At 45.4% G+C, this 16,109-nt stretch overlaps 1 protein-coding gene and 1 pseudogene across 1 annotated transcript in view; both read left to right on the top strand.

Annotated features, from left to right (window-relative positions):
• LOC126074400 (HLA class I histocompatibility antigen, A alpha chain-like) overlaps positions 1-12,566 on the top strand; it is a 110,056-nt gene extending 97,490 nt beyond the window's left edge. Inside the window, exon 9 of the mRNA XM_049881460.1 lies at positions 12,361-12,566. The gene's annotated coding sequence lies outside the window, so the exon portion shown is untranslated. The remainder of the gene's footprint in view (positions 1-12,360) is intronic.
• Positions 9,070-12,566, top strand: LOC126077677 (popy Class I histocompatibility antigen, A-1 alpha chain-like; annotated as a pseudogene).
• Positions 12,567-16,109: the final 3,543 nt, after the last annotated feature.

Here is a 16,109-nt window from a genome sequence, read left to right as displayed (position 1 = left end):
TGTCATCTGCATAACGAAGGTTGTTAATGAGTCTTCCTCCAATCCTGATGCCCTGTTCCTTATGTAGTCCAGCTTCTTGTATTGTTTGTTCAGCATACAGACGAATAGGTGTGCTGAAAGGATAAAACCGTGACGCACAGCTTCCCTGACTTTAAATCACTCAATATCCCCTTGTTCTGCCTGAACAACTGCCTCATGATCTATGTTAAGGCTCCTCATTAGCACAATTAAGTGTTCTGGAATTCCCATTCTTTGCAGTGTTATCCATAGTTTGTTATTATCTACACAGTCCAATGCCTTTGCATAGTCAACAAAACACAGGTAAACATCCTTCTGGTGTTCTCTGCTTTCAGCTGGGATCCATCTGACATCCGCAATGATATCCCTGGTTTCATGTCCTCTTCTGAAACTGGCCTGAATTTCTAGAAGTTCCCTGTAGATATACTTCTGCAGCCATTTTTGAATGATCTTCAGCAAAATTTTGCTTCCTTCTGATATTAGTGATATTGTTCTATAATTTCCACATTCGGTTGGATCATCTTTCTTGGGAATAGGCATGGGTATGGATCTCTTCCAGTCAGTTGACCAGGAAGCTGTCTTCCATATTTCTTGGCATAGACAAGTGAGCACCTCCAGTGCTGCGTCTATTTGTTGAAACATCTCAACTGATATTCCATCAATTCCTGGAGTCTTGTTTTATGCCAATGCCTTTAGAGCAGCTTGGACTTCTTCCTTCAGTACCTTCGGTTCCTGATCATATGCCCCCTTTGAAATGGTTGAATATCGGCTAATTCTTTTTGGTAAATATGATGATATATATAACTTAGAAAAGTACCTGTCACATAGTAAGGACAATATAAATGTTGACTGCTATTATTAATATTATTCTGTGTAGGGAGAGATGATATTAGTAAAGCATTTCAATGAAAGAATTAAGAGAACTTGCTGATTCCAAGGTTTCGGCCTCAATTACTGGTGAATGTTGGAGTTCAGGACAAAACAAGCTTCGTTTTGGATATTTCAAGTTTGAGGTGATTGATCATATAGTATAAAGGCCTTTGAATCAGTTAGAGACACAGGACTTGAGATATTGGACTGGGATTATAGATCTGATTATCACTAACAAAGGTGAGGGGAAGCACAGGGCAGTTCACTAAAAGAAAATGTAAATTTATATCCAGCATTTTATATGTGTTCTTATTTCATTCTTATAATAACTCCTTAAGGTAGGATTATCCACATTATAATACCAATAAGAACCAGTGAGGTTTAGTTACTTCTTTGAGATTACACAGCAGGTAGTGAATTAGTTAGAATTTGAACCCATCTACATTTTGTATTGATTTATCCATCCAACGGACATTTATTCCTTGTCCGCATAGGCTGAGCACAGTGCTGGATGGTAAGGATTAAGAGAAGAATGGAACCTGGTCCCGTCCTCAAGGGTATTAGGTAGACCCCAGCTCTGTTTGTCTTCAAAGCCTAGGTTGATCCACTATAGCACACTGCCGATGTCTTTTGCATACCCCACTCCCCCATGTCTCCAGAAAGTTGAACAGAAAAAAAAAAATGAGCAGAACATGGGAAACAAGGGTTTTTATTTATTTTTCATTCATCTATTCATTCCTTCATTAGAGTGTGTGTGTTAAAACATTCCAAATCCAATAGTGGTATTTGTGTAATGCCCCTGTGTCTTACTTGTGCCTTGCCAAGAGGTATCCACTGAGCCTTTTCTTATGGGGTTCTGGGAGGCTAGGAGGGGCAGATTTGACTTTCCCCATTACATGGAAGTTATTTCTAAGAGGTTAAGCAAGGTACCTATGGTTATTTGGGCAAATGGTAATTTATTTTGCCAAGTCTAGAAATTCAAGTCTCTTTGCCCATTTCTTGACAAAATTAAAAGGAGCTTTACCATTATTTTTAGTTTCCTGGAGAAAATAAGGTAGAGGTCAGGGGATATATGAAGGTAGGGATTGAATGATGGACTTCCAATATGTGAAGGGTATTTCTGCAGTCCCCAGTCTCCACTGAAAATCCTCTAAGATGCAGTGGACTGAAAGCACACCGGGATGACACACTAAAAAGAAAATTTCCTTGTTGACAGGGAGGTTGAGACTAGGGGGAGAGTGTGAGAATGCTGGGGCTTTATTTTTTTCTGGGATCTTTCAGAATTAGAAGAACTGTTTTCTCCACCTCCGTGGAGAAAATCTGAAGGCTGCGAGAACGTCAATGCAGAAGGTTTCCCACATCTGGGGAAACAACTTCCCCTTTGTCTGCCAGGCAAGGAGGCAAGGAGGAGGAGGTGGCAAATACCTTGCAAAATACCTGGCTGTTCATTCCCCGTCAGGGACACATTCCCTGATTCATGGTTCCCTGCCATTCCTTCGGAAACCCTGGTGGCATACTGGTTAAGTGCTACAGCACAGGTCAGCAGTTCAAATCCACCAGGCGCTCCTTGGAAACCCAATGGGGAAGTTCTACTCAGTCCTATAGGGTTGCTATGAGTCAGAATTGACTCGATGGCAAGGGGTTCGGTTTTTGGGCTTTTTGCCCTTTCTTCTCCACTTTTCCCAACTCTTGTCCCCATTCCTTCCTTCTAGCATCACCTCTCTGTCCTCTGTCTGGCTTTGCACCTTCTTTCTGTGCCTCCAATCCCTGTTCATTCTGTAGCTCATGTGTCAGTTCCAAGGTTGCCATGCCATGCCTTCCAGAGAAGAGGAGGGCGGTATTGAAGACGAAGGAAGGAGTGTGCTCAAAGGATCCCTGAACAATGGTGGCCTGTCAGTGGTGTGGGGGCACAGAACCAGAACTGCCAGTAGAGTGAGGTGGTGGAGGACCCAGAAAGCCCCATGTTGTGGGCCTGGTTTTCTGAAGCAGAGCCTGAAGCATGGGTTCAGGTGCTCATGATTTACTGAGGGGGGAGGGGGAATGGTTCAGGGTCTCTGAAACAAAGCTGCAAGGAGGTTAGTGGAACAGGATACGGAAGGGGAAGCGTTCAGTGAGGATTAGGTCTCAGGTGAAATCTAGCGTTCGGCTGATCTGGTGCTGGGGTGGGGGCTCTGGAGCATGGCTGTGGTGCTGACTCAACCCCTTGAGGAAGGAGGTGGGCTTCAAGCAGGGTTGTGAGTCTTTAGCATAGCAGCCAACACTCAGAGCAGATAGATGGTGAGTGCACCACCCTGCCAAGTGAATCTGGGTGGACGCCCACATGTCCAATGCACCCAGACTCTAGTTAAGGGTCAGTTGGCTTTGCAAAGAAGTGCATGATTTATTGGAAGCTTTGTGTACCTACCTTTCTCCCTTCCCCCATTTTGTGTTCCCCCCCCCTCTTATTTTTCCATTCATATTTCTTCTACTGGTTCACAATTCTGTTCTTTTGGCTTTCCTTCTTCTTTTCCTAATTCCCCTTTTAATTTCTCCTGTCCCACCCCTGCATCTCACCCACTCCTTTTCTCATGCCGTTCCTCCCTCTCTTTCCTCCTGCCCCTTCAAAATTCCTGTCCTCCCACTCTCTAAGTTGTTTTTCTTCCTCCAGGAAGAGGAGCAAGTCTCTGAACTGCGCCATCAGATCCAGTCTCAGCAGCAGCTCCGCTCCAGGCACCACCTGCAGACACCCCTGGAGCCCTCTGGGGACCTTTCCAGGGGCCCCTCTGAGCCCCCTGACCTGCTTAGCTGTGACGGGAGTCGGGTTCATTTGCTGTACAAGTGAGGGAGGTGTAAGGGGGAACAGGCCAGTGGTGGAGGGCAAGGGAGGAGGGCAGGGGTGGGGACTCAGGAGGAGCAGGGGATCCTTACTTAGTTTCTCTCATAAGCTTCATTAAATCATTCCCAACTTCTACCTCACTCCCTGTCCCCACCCCCCTTCTGAATCTCCTGTGAATATATTCCATCACATCAAGTTTTCTTCCAACTTCATCTTTTTTAAGACACCTACCTGTCTCATAGCCTTTAGTCCTGCCACATGTGGACTGGCTGCTGTCATCAGCGTCAGGCTGACACCCTGGATCACCTTCGCCTCATCCTAAGCATCGTTTGTCTGTGTTGTGTCAGCTCACCTGTTCCCTGGATTCTACGTGTCCCTCCCTTTTTTGGTTTTCTTTATCATTTTGGTTCCTCTTTCCTCTAGTATTATCGTGAAGAGGGGAACACGGAAAGTAAAATGTTAAAATCCTAACCACCTGAAAATGTCTTTAGGCTACCCTAGCACTTATTCACATTTTGGCTTGGTATAGAATACTGTATTAAACATCTTTTTCCTTGATTTGGAAGCCATTGTTTACATGCCTTTCAGCTTTAAAAGATGCTCTTTTTTGTTGTGTCTGGATGTCTTCCGGATCTTTTATTCTCTACCCTTTTTCTAAAATTTCACTGTGATGTATTCGTAGTGTGGGTTAACTATCATAAGAATTTGTACATGTCTGTCTGTAAACTCTAAGACATTTTCTTGAATTATTTTAAATTATTTTCCATCTCCATTCCTGTTGAAAAATGTATTATAGTGTTGTTGGAATTCCTTGAGAGTCCAATATTTTTTGAACATGTTACTGTGCTTTAGGTCAGAATTTACATAGCAAATTAGATTCCCATTCAATAATTCACGCAGATTGTTCTGTGACATTGGTTGCAATCCCCACAATGTGTCTGCACTCTCCCCATTTCCACACTGGGTTTCCTGTTTCCATTTGTCTGGTTTCTCTGTCCTTCCTGCCTTCTCATCTTTGCTTTTGTGCAAATGTTGCCCTCTTAGTCTCATATAGTTGATTGTTCTAAGAAGCAAATTCCTCGCAGGTATTACTGTTTATTTTATAAGCCTGTCTATCATTTGGCTGAAAGGTGATCTCTGGGAGTGGCTTCAGCTGCACATTAGAAGGGTGTCTAAGGTTCTTAGCTTCCGTGATTCCTCTGGTCTCCATCAGACCATTAAGTCTGGGCCTTTTGATGAATTTGAAATTTGTTCTACATTTTTCTGTCACTCTAACCGGGAACTTCCATTATGTTCCTGGTCAGAGTGGTGGGTAGTGGTAGCCAGGCACCATCTAGTTTTTCTGGTCTCAGGCTGGTGGAGGCTCTGGTTCATGTGGGCCCCTAGTCCTTTGGATTAATTGCTTCCTTGAGTCTTTGGTTTTCTTCACTGTCCTTTGCTCCAGATTGGAGGAGATCAATCGTTGTATCTTAGATGGCCACTAAGAAGCTTTTAAGACTAGATGCTACTCACCACAGCAGAATATAGAACATTGTGTTTATGAATAGTCTAATATTTTAATACTCCTTTCCTGTTCACAATCCCTTTTACATTTTATACTATCTTGTGGAAGTATGACTTTTATCACCCAGTTCATCTATTGATTTTTCATTTCTATGATCATATTTTTAATTTCCAAGCAGCTATTTCTTGTTCTCTGATCGAATATAACTGTATACAATTTTGTTCTTATTTTCATTATTTTAATGCATCATTGATACAATTATTGGAAATCAGTTATATATCTGTGAGGTTGTAGTTGCCATAAGAAGTTTTAAATTTTTATATATAGTCAAAACTGTCATCAATTCATCAATTTTCTTTGTGATTTTTCATCATGGGTCCTGCTTTGAGAATCTTTCTCTTCATAATTGTAAAAATTTCATGTATATTTTCATCTACGTACAGATGATGACGAGAGAGGGATCTGATAGTCAAGGAAAATAAAATTATTTGAATTTTGAAGAAAAGGGATCAATAATTGGTAAATAGGTAAAGAATTCTAAGGTGGTATAATTTTAAGCTTTGAATCTCTTGTTTCATAATTTTAAAAACGTAACTGCAAGACCTACAGGGCATTTAGTATGTGTGGTACGTGTAAGTATGTCCCATGAATAAATGAAGAGTTATTTCCCCCTAAATAAAATAATAACAATAAAGAGTCTTGGTGAAATACAAACAAGGATTGGCACTGGTGATGGGCCTTTTTGAACATTTGTAATCTTGAGGTGATAAATCATGCTTTGGTTCATGTCTGTACAGACCAGTTGTTAAATGTCTTTTCATGAAACTTTTATGGGGCACTCTGTATTTTAAGGATATGTCTAAGACCCACATGGACAAATCCATGGCTTTTAATAAAGATAATTTTAATAGGGAAAGCCTGATGGAGTAGTAGTTAAGTGCTATGGCTGCTAACCAAAAGTTCGGTGGTTCAAATCCACCAGGCACTCCTTGGAAACTCTATGGGACAGTTCTACTCTGTCCTGTAGGGTCGATATGAATTGGAATTGACTCGACGGCAGTGGGTTTTGGTTTAATTTTAATAGACTTCCATCTGTAAATCATACTGTAACATGGATATACAGTTCCTTCATCACAGAAAGTTCTATTGACAGCACTGTTCTTGGTGGTTTATGGACCTCAAGTCAGGTGCCTTAAACTCATTTATACTGAGGGGCCCTTATTATTTCTCATACAGATTGCATCAGAGTTTCCAGCTGTCTGGGATATGGATATACATTAGGTTGGTGTGTAACAAAACCAAATAGGTCATGAGTAAATCTCTATCTGGTGGCTTCAGGCAAAAATGTTCCCAGTTCCAGGGGAAACATCATTCCCTCCTCCTCAGTTTTCTCACTGAGCACACTCTCTGGCTTTAAATTTTCGGGGGGTAAATTCTCTTCTAGAAGAGCCCATGGGAAGAGGCCTAAGCTAAGCTTTGGGAGGCAGACAGTCCCGCTCAGGGAGAGGAACTCTGGGAGGTGAAGGGGAGGCACAGAGGCTGTGAATATTTAGGCAGCTCTCTGGTTTACTGGGAACAGCAGTTTTCAAAGTGTCATCTGTGGAACTCTTGGAGTCACTGAGATCCTTTCACAAGATCCATGAAGTCAAAATTATTTTCATAACATTACTCAGAAATTATTAGTATTTCTCATTGTCTTGATATTTGCACTGAGGGAAATCAGCTGGGAAGTTAGCAAGGATCAAGGCTGTGTCAGCAAACCACAAGGAAAAAACACAACAGCTTTGAGACAGAGCCCCCATGTGCTGTACTAAAAATCAAGTTTCCTTTACCTGGCTTCCTCCCCAACAGTGTTGTATTGAAAAATCATTTCCTTTTTTGGGCTCTGTTTCCCCCACCTCCCCTCACCTCCAGCTTTGCATCTGAATCCTGGTTTTGCTTGGAAGTTATATGTAAACCCCACTGTGCCTGCATAGTATGATTAAGAATGTTGCTGATGGAACCTGTAAGAGCTCCCTACTTGTAAACCCCTTTAAAAGCAACTTGCCTGCCCGACCCTGGGAGCAGTCTTGGCAGCAGCAGATCCTACTGAGTTCTTTTCCTTCTACAAGGAAATAAAGGTGCCTTGCCTGTTCTCCCACCTTGGTTTCTCATTTATTGGCCAATATGAGTCATGCCAAGAAAGAACCTGGGCTTTCCACTAGGTAACAGATTCACTTAAAGGTGTACCCATTGAAGCAACAGAAGTCGGTAACTTTATTAAATTACCATCCTCGAGTCCACATCTTTTAATACTCTGTGTGGTGAAGTGGGAAGCATATATAAAGCACTTCTATACCCCAGAGTATGATGTTTGTCTCAAGGAAAATAATCTGCGTGAGCTGAACTAGCCTGTTTCTTATGAAATATCATTTTTACTTGAAAGAAGAAATGACAGAGAAACTTAATATTTGGCACTTTCTCTAAAATGAAACACACTCAGCAAATGACACAAACTTCAAGGAACCCAACTGACAGTATTGCTGCCAATGATAAAAAGCAACCTCTCAAGAGATTACAATGTTGGAAAACTTGAATCCACCACAAGTGTGACAGCTTTTCAAAACATACAAACTTTTCTGCTGGGATCAGAGGTAACACTAACAAATGTGACTTTTTGATATTTTGTAATGAAATGTATCAACACTGGAAGCTCGGCATACTAAGTGAAACAATGCATCACTTATAAAAACAACAACAACTCATGCTTTAGTACAAGATTCAGTGTGTCAAGATGGTCCTATGGGTTTTAATGAACAGAATAAGAAATATTCAATAACACGGTTTCTAGTTGCAACTAACCTTTAAGAAACTACCACCTCTGTAGCTTTGGTGAAGTATCAAAGATGAACACTCACATTGAGTTGGAAAGGCTACTAAAAATACTCCATCCTTTTCCAATTCATATTTGTGTGCCACTGCATTTTTTTTTTTTAATACATCTCAACCAAAATAACAGATTGGATGTAGAAGCAGATACGAAAATCCAGAAGTCTTCTCCTGACACAGGTAAGGAAGACATGCAAAAAATGTAAAATGATCCACTCTTCTCACTCCACTGTTTTAGTTTGGATAATATTTATTTTTCCTGAGAATATATTATCTGTTAAGTTTAATGGGTTATTCATAACATTTAAAATTACTTTAAAATTTTAATTCGGTATCAATTTCTCATATGGTGAATATTGGTAGGTATAACCGACATAAACAAAATCTCATTAATTCCTCAGTAATCTGTAAGAGTGAATAGAAATTCTAGGAGCCCTGGTGGTGCAATGATTAAGCTCTTGGCTGCTAACCCAAAGGCTGGAACCCACCAGCTTCTCTGCAGGAGAAAAGACCTGGCGATCAGCTCCTTGAAAGATTACAGCCTAGGAATCCCTATGTGGCAGTTCTACTCTGCCATACAGGGCAGCTATGAATCCACTCCAGGGTACACAACAACAACAACATAGAGATTCTGAAACTAACAACAGTTTTGACTTAAGCAGGTCCTGGGTCCAGGACTCAAGGAGACAGTGCAGCAAAGAAGGGTCGTTACAGGAGGAGAGGGGTCAGGGCAAAGTCCCAGTCCCCAGACAGGCACTCAGGTCCGATGGAGGTGTCAGGGGTGGGGGTGGCCTAGTGTTGAGGTCTCCCCTTCTCCCTGGAGTTTCACTTCTTCTCACAACCTGTGTGTCAGCTCCTTCTGCCTGGACACACATGACGTCACCCCAGTTGTCACTACAATTGGGTCTCCGATTTCTGGAGCAGCCAATCACGGTCACCGCAGTTCCCGGTTACAAGGTCGGTTCCGGGCGGCCCGGACGCAGTTCTCCCTAGAACCCCACTATCGGGGTCATGGCGCCCCGAACCCTCCTCCTGCTGCTCTCGGGGGCCCTGGCCCTGACCCAGACCCGGGCGGGTGAGTGCGGGGTCGGGGGGGAAACGGTCTCTGCGGAGGGAGGAGCGAGGGGACCGCTCGGAGGGGACGCAGGACCCTCGGGGAAGCCGCCACCGCCCAGAGCCCCCACCCGCCCCTACACCCCGGCCCCGCTCCTCCCGCCGCCCCTTCTCCGCCCACGAGCCCCTCACCCCTCACCCCTTTCCCCTCCCCGCCCCCATCGACCCCGGACCCGGGCCCGCGCGGGCGGGGGGTGGTCGGTGGTCTCAGCCGCTCCCCGCCCCCAGGCTCCCACTCCCTGAGGTATTTTCACACCGCCGTGTCCCGGCCCGGCCGCGGGGAGCCCCGCTTCATCGCCGTCGGCTACGTGGACGACACGCAGTTCGTGCGGTTCGACAGCGACGTCGCGAACCCGAGGATGGAGCCGCGGGCGCCGTGGATGGAGCGGGAGGGGCCGGAGTATTGGGACCAGGAGACACGGAGCGTCAAGGGCGACGCACAGAACTACCGAGTGAACCTGCGGAACCTGCGCGGCTACTACAACCAGAGCGACGCCGGTGAGTGAGTGACGCCGGGCCCGGGTCGCAGGTCACGGGTCCCCTCGTCCCCACGGCCGCGTCGCCCCGAGTCCCCGGGTCCGAACCTCACCCTTTCACTTGCGAGGAGCCGCGGGCATTTGCTGCAGTTTCGTTTTCAGTTTAGAACCGAGTGGGCTCGGACTAATCGCCATACTGACCCCGTGGGCGGGGCTGACCCCGTGGGGGGAGGGGGGTGGTCGCGGGGCCGGGACTGACTTTTTGGGCGGGGTCAGGGTCTCACACCATCCAGGAGATGTAGGGCTGTGAAGTGGGTCCTGACGGGCGCCTCCTCCGCGGGTACCTTCAGTTTGCCTACGACGGCGCCGATTATCTGGCCCTGAAAGAGGACCTGCGCTCCTGGACTGCGGCGGACACGGCAGCTCAGATCTCAAAGGGCAAATTCGAGAAGGGCGGGGTGGCGGAGCATGACAGGGCCTACCTGGAGGGCACATGCCTGCAGTGGCTGGGCAAACACCTGGAGAACGGGAAGGAGACGCTGCAGCGAGTAGGTACGAAGGGCCGCGGGGCGTCTCCTGGTCTCCTCCAGGGCTGGGACTCTTCCCTCAACTGGTGTCCCACAAAGAGGGTAGGAAAATGCAATCTACGCCAGAATACCCTCCTATCATGGATCAGGAAAGGGAGAAGTCCCAGATACTGTACCAGAGAGTGATTTGTCCAAAGTGTTCTCCATTTTCTCAGGGACAGTTAGCGGATTCAGTCTCGCTGAGGATAAACGGGGAGATGATCCCTGAAAGAACAGATCAGCTGTCCCCTTTGACCTTGGGGTGGCCTTGGGAACCAGGGGAGACTCTTTCTCTCAGCTGTTACACTCTGCCCCACATCCAATGTCCAGGTGTCCTGCGTCTCTGCCTCCACCCAGATCAGGGCCAGAAGTCCCTGTTTTCCCCATCAGAGACATGGAACCTTCTGTCCTGGGCTGTCTCACCCTGATCTTAGAACTTTCCAAGGAATAGGAAATTATCCCAAACCCCTGATGCAGGCTGGTGTCTGGATTTTGCCCTTGATCCCCCTCTGAATGCCCTGTGTATTCTCTGATGTTCACATGTACCCTGTGAGAGGTATCAGAAAGTTCCTAAATGTTTTGATTCTTTAATTCAGACCCCCCAAAGACACGCAGGGTCCACCACCGCATCTCTGACCATGAGACCACGCTGAGGTGTTGGGCCCTGGGCTTCTACCCTGGGGAGATCACCCTGACCTGGCTGCGGGATGGGGAGGAGCAGACCCAGGACATGGAGCTTGTGGAGACCCGGCCTGCAGGAGACAGGACATTCCAGAAGTGGGCAGCCCTGGTGGTGCCCTCTGGAGAGGAACAGAGATACACATGCCGTGTGCAGCATGAGGGGCTGTCTGAGCCTGTCGCCCTGCGATGGGGTAAGGAGGCAGCCAAGGGTGGAGCCTCTTCTTAGGGAAAGCAGGAGTCCTGGAGACCTCCAAGGAGTCAGTGCTCCTCATCTCCCTTCTCTTTCCAGAACTGTCTTCCCAGGCCAGCACCCTGAAAATAGGGGTTGTTGCTGGCCTCCTTCTCCTTGGAGCTGTGGTCCTGGAGTTGTGGTAGCTGGAGCTGTTGTGATGTGGAGGAAGAAGAACTCAGGTAGAGATGGGGATGAGGTCTGAGTTTTCTTGTCCAACTGGGGGGTTTCAAGTCCCAGGTAGGAGGTTTGCCCTATCCTGCCTCTTTACAGGTGGTACCATCCACACATGCTGACACAGTCTGGGACCCTGTGTGCTAACACTGACCCTTTTGTAAAGCACATTTGAGAATGAATGGCAAATCTCTCACCTAATGGTTCTGGTGATGGAGACCTGATTCCCAATAGTCACAGGTCACAGGGGAAACTTCCTGTTGAGTACAGACTTCCAGGAGGGTGGTTAGTTCAGTCCCTGCACATCTTTGCTTGTATTTCCTTATCCTGCCCTGGGTCTGCAGTCACAGTTTTGGACAAGTCCCTGGGGTCCAGGACTAGCTGGCTCTTCTAGGACCTCGTGATGTTGTCTCCCCCAATCTCACTGAATGCTTTCTTCCCACAGGTGGGAAAGGAGGGAGCTACACTCAAGCTGCAAGCAAGTATGGAGAGAGGGAGGCTGATGCTGAGACCTTTGGGCTAATGTAGATGGGAGCGTACGGAAGAGCCCATGATTCACGTTCCCCTAGTCTCATCTCCTATGGGCTCTGAGCAGATCCTGTTCTTTTGCAGGCAGCGACAGTGCCCAGGGCTCTGATGTGTCTCTCACAGCTTCTAAAGGTGAGAGCCTAGGAGGCCTGACATGGAGGAGGGTTTGGGACAGAGAGGGCATGACTGGGTCATGGGGATTCTTTGAATTTGGACGTTTTGATCATGTGTTAGGCTTTCAGGGTGTCAGCAGTTACAGTGACTGACCTGAATTTGTTCATGATTACTTTCTTCTGTAGCGTGAGACAGCAGCCGTGTGTGGGACTGAGTGATACAAGATTTGTTCATGCCAAGCTTTGTGATTCAAGAACCCCTGACTTCTCTTTTTGCAACTGGCCTCTGAATGTGTCTGCGTTCCTATGAGCATAATGTGAGGATGTGGGGAGACTGCCCACTCCTGCCCGCCAGATCCCCTTTCTCCACACTGATCATGATTGATATTCCCTGTTCCTGCAAAGGTGGGCTAGAAAGTCTCTATCCCTCACATAACATCCTGTCACTGTGATCTGCAATGTTTCACTTTTCTATTGAAAATGAAAATGTGAGAATGAATTGGATTATTCATATTTTTGCTATGAGTTGGGGTTGATGGGTTACTTAAAGGAAATGAAAATTCTGAAAATTGAAGAGAGAAAATAAATGCAAACCTGAGAATGTTCCAGAATCCATGTGTTCACTGTCCTGAATCTGTCATAGGCAGGGTCGGGAGAGGGCGGTGGAGGAGCTGAGCACGGATGGGCCTGTACCCAGTCAGTGCTCGGGACAGTATGGGCTTTGATGTGGTCACTCCATGGCTGGGTCATCTTTGCATCTCCATTGTCCTTTTCCCTTCAGTAGAACCTTGTCCTACCAGGACCAGTGGTCATAAGGACTCAGGTATCACCTGGGCCTTATCTTGTCTCCAAAGCTGTGGGCAGTGAGGGCTCTGTGTGGCTGGGCTAGCCTGGGCTCAGGTCCAAGCCTGGTCCTTCGCACCCATCATTTGTGGGATTATTTTTTGTGTGTTTGTTTTTTTAGAGGATTATGCCTGTTATTGTTCTTGTGTGTAAGTTCTGGTCTCATTTGCTCTGGGTGTCCCCCATCTCTGACAGCTGCAAGAGTCACTTTGTCAATGTCCCACAAGACCAAGGGCAGCTCCTGCACACAGGAGTCTCTGTGGTAATGACAGTTGAATTTTCAGACTTGTCCAGATCCTGCCCTCTATCTAGGGCTGTTCCGCGGGTGAGTCTTGTCATTTTCCCCTAACTTTTTTTAGAGAGGAGTCTAATAGTTACTCATCTTAGATAAATTTTTGTTTTGTTTTCATCCTGTTCAGTTCCCCCACCCCACTCTCACTGCCCTTAGCTTTATAACCCTAGTGCTGGCTCCACTCCATTCCAAACTTAGGAATTCATCAAGCAGAGGCTAATTTAAATTCACTGTTGGTTGTAATATATTTACCCATCAGCCAAGGATCATTCTTCCATGAAGATGAAAATAAAATTGTATGCTGTAGTGTGCCGAAGGGTAGGTGTCTTGGTCATCTACTGCTGCTCTAACAGAAATACCACAAGTGACTGCTTTAACAAAGAGAAGTTTATTCTGTCACAGCCCAATAAGTTAGAAGTCTAAATTCAGTACGCTCCTCCAGGGGAAGGCTTTCTCTCTGTGTTGGCTCTGGAGGAAGGTCCTTGTGATGCAGCAGTCTTCCCTTGATCTGGGAGCATCTCAGTGCAGAAACTTCAGGTTCAAAGGACATGCTCTGCTCCTGGTGCTGCTTTCTTGGAGGTATGAGATCCCCATGTCTCTCTGTTCGCTTCTGTGTTTTATATCTCAGAAGAGATTGGCTTAAGACAGAACCTGATCTTGTATATCTCATCGATATAACTGCCACTAATCCATCTCATTGCCTCAGAGGCCTAGGATTTACCACATCTAGGAAAATCACATAAAACAATGGACACTCATACAATACTGGGAATCGGGACCTAGCTGAGTTGATCAATATTTTTAGGGGACAAAGTTGAATCTATGACAGTGGATGTAGGGGATGGGAAGGGGTAGAGGGAGGCGGAGATAACACCCTTTGTGAGAAAAGTCCAGGTGGCGTTAATGTCAATGTGAGTGGATGTTGTGTTGCAGCTACCACAAAACAGTTTTTGGTCTAAGGATACATTAATAAAGACACTGCCTCTAGAATAGGGAGGTGGTCTACACTACATTGATCATTCATTCTACTGACATTTGGTGAGTGATTTCTATACAACACATTATTTTTGCATCTGGGAAACAGCAGTTAATTAAGAACAGAAAGTGCGGACTTGTGGAGCATATGTTTGAGCACAGAGAGATAAAGTATAGTCTGTAAGCACAGTGTATTATTTTTTGTTGCTGTAACAAATTACCACAAGCTTGTTGTGAGCTGCTGTCCAGTTGGTTCCAACTCCTAGCGACCCTTTGTACAATAGACCGAAACACTGCCTGGTTGGTCCTGCACCATCCTCACAATCTTTTTAGTGCTTGAGCCCATTGTTGCAACCACTGTGTTAATCCATCTCATTGAGGGTCTTCCTCTTTTTTGCTGACCCTCTACTTAGAAAGTGTGATGTCCTTCTTGAGGGACTGGTCCCTTTTGCTAACGTGTCCAAAGTACACAAGACGAAATCTCACCATCTTCGCTTCCAAGAAGCATTCTGGCTGTACTTCTTCCAAGACAGATTTGTTTGTTCTTCTGACAGTCCGTGACATATTCAATATTTTTTGCCAATAGCATAAGTGAAAGGCATCAATTCTTCGGTCTTATTATTGTCCAGCTTTTGCATGCATATGCGGGGATTGAAAATATTATGGCTAGGGTCAGGCACACCTTAGACCTCAAAGTGACATCTTTGCTTTTTATCACTTTAAAAAGGTCTTCTGCAGCAGGTTTGTCCAATGCAATATGTTGTTTGGTTTTTTGGCTACTGCTCCATGGATGTTGATTGTGGGTCCAAGTAAAATGAAATTCTTGACAACTTGATTATTGTCTCCATTTATCACGATGTTGCTTATTAGACAGCTGTTTTCTGTCCGAAAAAAAAAAGATGATTTTTGTGGAGGTGGAATCCCGGTGCCACATCCTACTTCATATACTCCAACTTCTCAGATCATTTGCTCAGCATAAAGATTGAGTAAGTATGGTGAAAGGATACAACAGTGATGCACATCTTTTCTGATTTTAAACCACTCAGTGTCACCATGTTCTGTTTGAATGACTGCCTCTTGGTCTTTGTACAGGTTCCTCATGAGCACAATTAAGTGTTCTGGAATTCCTGTTCCTGTCAGTGTTATTTATCATTTGTTATGATCCACACAGTTGAATGCCTTTGCATACTGAGTACTATATAGGTAAACATCTTTCTGGTATTCTCTGCTTTCAGCCAAAATCCATTTGACATAAGCAATGACATCCCTGGTTTCTAGTCCTCTTCTGAATCTGCCGTGAATTCTGTCACTTTCTTGTGGATGTACTGCTTCAACTGTTTTTGAATTATCTTCAGCAAAATTTTAGTTGCGTGTGTTATTACTGATATCGTTCAAGAATTTCCACATTCTTTTGGATCTCCTTTCTTTGCAATGAGCACAAATATGGATTTATTCTAGTCGATTGGCCAGGTAGCCATCTTCCAGATTTCTTGAAAGTGACATAAACGAGTGTGTGCTTCCAGCGTTGCATTCATTTGCTGAACATCTAACTTGGTATTCTGTCAGTTCCTGCATCCTTCAATGCAGCTTGGACTTCTTCAGTACTGCTGGTGATTGATCGTGTACTACCTCCTGAAATGGTTCAACTTCAACCAATTGTTTTTGGAATAGTGACTGTGTGTATTCCTTCCATCTGCTTTTGATGCTTCCCATGTCTTTCAATATTTTGTCCTTAGAATCCTTCAGTATTGCAACTTGAGACTTGAATTTTTTTTTTTAATAACTTTTATTAAGCTTCAAATCCAATCAGTCTGTCACATATAAGTTTACATACATCTCACTCCCTACTCCCACTTGCTCTCCCCCTCTTGAGTCAGCCCTTTCAGTCTCTCCTTTCTTGACAATTTTGCCGGCTTCCCTCTCTCTCTATCCTCCCATCCCCCCTCCAGACAAGAGTTGCCAACACAATCTCAAGTGTCCACCTGATATAATTAGTTCACTCTTCATCAGCATCTCTCTCCCACCCGCTGACCAGTCCCTTTCA

Source organism: Elephas maximus, chromosome 1 (assembly GCF_024166365.1).
Source record: "Elephas maximus indicus isolate mEleMax1 chromosome 1, mEleMax1 primary haplotype, whole genome shotgun sequence".
NCBI classification, from domain to species: Eukaryota; Metazoa; Chordata; class Mammalia; order Proboscidea; family Elephantidae; genus Elephas; species Elephas maximus.
The sequence above is the reverse complement of the archived record's forward strand: the minus strand, read 5'-3'. Positions and strand labels throughout refer to the sequence as shown.